The sequence below is a fragment of the Octopus sinensis genome, linkage group LG5, assembly GCF_006345805.1.
Source record: "Octopus sinensis linkage group LG5, ASM634580v1, whole genome shotgun sequence".
Lineage (NCBI taxonomy): Eukaryota > Metazoa > Mollusca > Cephalopoda > Octopoda > Octopodidae > Octopus > Octopus sinensis.
The window spans coordinates 22,419,223-22,422,015 of NC_043001.1; the positions used below are offsets into that span (position 1 = coordinate 22,419,223).

General features: G+C 36.7%; 1 protein-coding gene across 2 annotated transcripts in view; it reads right to left on the bottom strand.

Moving 5' to 3' along the window:
- The window catches only part of LOC115212358 (DENN domain-containing protein 2B-like), a 133,135-nt gene extending 132,025 nt beyond the window's left edge, over window positions 1-1,110 (bottom strand). Inside the window, exon 1 of one of the 2 annotated variants that reach the window (XM_029781231.2) lies at window positions 872-1,110. The gene's annotated coding sequence lies outside the window, so the exon portion shown is untranslated. The remainder of the gene's footprint in view (window positions 1-871) is intronic. The other variant, XM_029781230.2, reaches the window with a different exon arrangement.
- Window positions 1,111-2,793: the final 1,683 nt, after the last annotated feature.

Below are 2,793 nucleotides of genomic sequence, written 5' to 3' on the forward strand. Positions count from 1 at the left end.
AGATCTTTCATTACATACAACCAATACAAATAAGGTGTATTTTGTCAATATCATTTGTGATCGTTCTTCTAATAACAATGTATTTAATATATGAAAATCTATTCTCTGAGTCAACAGAGGATATTTCACACTGGGAATATTTAATTAACAGGAGTCACCTAAGTATCCAATTTCATAACTGAAAAAGCAACGGGGAAAACTTTTGCGTTTTTCGTTGGCATTTGCAGATGTACTCAACCGTAAATATAATATAATATAATATATATATATATAGATAGATAGATTGGTAAAACGGTAAGATAACAAAAGAAAGAAAGAGACCTCAATATTATGTAAATAGAGGAAAGATAGCCAAATAACCGAAGAGATGTCGTGGATTCCCACTTCGGCATCTGAAACTCAGAGTTTTATCTTGACTATCGAGTAATGTAACATATTATTTTATAGATATAGATATATATATATATAATGTATGTATGTATGTGTCTTTACACCCATGGTGTGATTTCTCAAATACACGGCTATAAGGAGATGTGGGGGGGAAATAGATAATACAATGAAGTATAACAAATGCATGCAAGGATATATTACTTACATAGCGAAGAGAGTTGATCTGAATAAAATCTCAGTCACAAGGCGAAAATATAAAACACACACACACACTCGTACATGAGAAGAAAAAAAAAGATTACAGATGCTCCCCTAATCTGTTCCAAACATCGTTTAACCAATGCAAATGAATCCCTTGTTATTGAATGAGATGCTGTTTAAAAATTATCGTCGTTTTTAATTTCTTGTCAGAATTTAGAGTGCAATAGATTTTCCGCGTGAAACAGATGTGAGTAGAGCCAAAATGTAATGTGAGTTTTACCTTGCATGATGCTGTGATAACTTGTAAAAACTATCATCCCGTCTTCAACTTGGTGTACTCCTCATCACCGACGGAGCTGAACGTCGCGAAACAACGGTTGACAGTTGTAGTTGTTGGCACATGCGCAGAAAGTAAACCGGAAATAAACTACCAAAACTTTACACTCCTTAATAGTTAAAATTCGCATTAGCATTAGCTTATTTAATGTAATTAGCTTCAAAACGCCTAATTAGAAATGCTTGCATGAGATGAGGAGAAGATAACATTAACAAAACTTAATTGCTAAATATTATTTTAAGCATTTCTGCAAATACGTGTCACAGGCCTGGGTATATTTCAGTCTTATTAGACCTCGTCAGCGAAGCATAAGGCCTCAATGTATTAGCAGCCAAATAATGAGGGAACCAATGTATGGATGTGCAATGCCGTGTATGAGTAGACGCGAAAATTAGCATATTAGCATACTTGAGATGAATTACTCAGATGATAGTATGATGTCACACGGTGTATTGGCCCTCCAGTTATTAATGCCGGGCATCAGCAATTTCTCCCTCTCCCCCGTGTCTCTCATTCACTCTATTACTTCGTCTCTCTCTCTCTCTCTCTTTCACACATTCTCTCTCGCTCTCTCTCTTTCACACATTCTCTCTCGCTCTTCCCCCTGTTCGTTTGACATGTGTATCAAACGCAATTGGCTTCAATAATACTTTACCATATTTGAACTTAACACTAACAGATCACTCAGCCAAATCTTGAATGCGTGTGATTTTTATTATTATTACTTGACAATGGTGCTTGGCAATCTATACGTTTTGAATTCAAATTCCGTCGAGGTAGACTTTACCTTTCATCCCTTCATGATTGATGAAACAAGTACCTATTTCTTTATTACCCACAAGGGGCTAAAAACAGAGTGGACAAACAAGGACGGACAAATGGATTAGGTCGACATTATCGATCCAGTGCGTAACTGGTACTTATTTAATCGACCCCGAAAGGATGAAAAGCAAAGTCGACCTCGGCGGAATTTGAACTCAGAACGTACCGGCAGACGAAATACGGCTACGCATTTCGCCCGGCGTGCTAACCGTTCTGCCAGCTCGCCGCCTTGCAACAAGTACCAGTTGAGCACAGGGGTCGACGTAATTTCAGGTCTTATGCCTGTTGTAGAAAAGATTGTTATTATCTTTTATCTTTAGAAACGCATATATCCAATTAATCCTGTTAAACACTGCTTGCCGCAAGTTATTACCTGCAAAACTGCGTACTTTTTCGTTTTCAGGAACCTATGAAAATGCAAGTGCAGAATTACCTCGCTTTACGAGGGTCCGCTTTACGAGACCCGGGTTTACGAGTCTTATTTTTCAGCTCACTTTTGTATGGTGAGCTGAAAATTTTTGAAGCACAAGAACCAAATTCTGAACGAAGGGCACAAGATTCTGCTACCATAACAAATACTTCTGCATGTTACCGAGAAATTTATCGAGAACGAAAAAAGCTTTTTCTAAGTAAACAACTCTAGACTTATTTCGTTTTGGGATTTGGTTTGCAAGATTCTTTGTGTGAGTTCGTGTGTTGAAGCATATTCTGTTGTGTCTGAGAACTCTAGACTTGTTTTTTAAAAAGAAATTTATAAGTCCGTCCACAAGTGCTTTTGAATCGGCGATAGCATCTACAAGGGGTGTGCGCCAGTCTAGTGCGAGGGAAAGTGATTCGGAAAACGATTACCATTTTATTATAAATGATTCTTTTAATTTACATTCTACTGTTGTTTTATTGCCATTTATTTACGAGTATTATAAATTTAATAGATAAAATGTTTTTTTAAGAACGAATTACAATTTATATCATTGCTACTACGGGAAATTATTGCTCTGCTTTACGAAGTATGTGAAATTATTGCTCTGTTTTCCAGTTTCCTC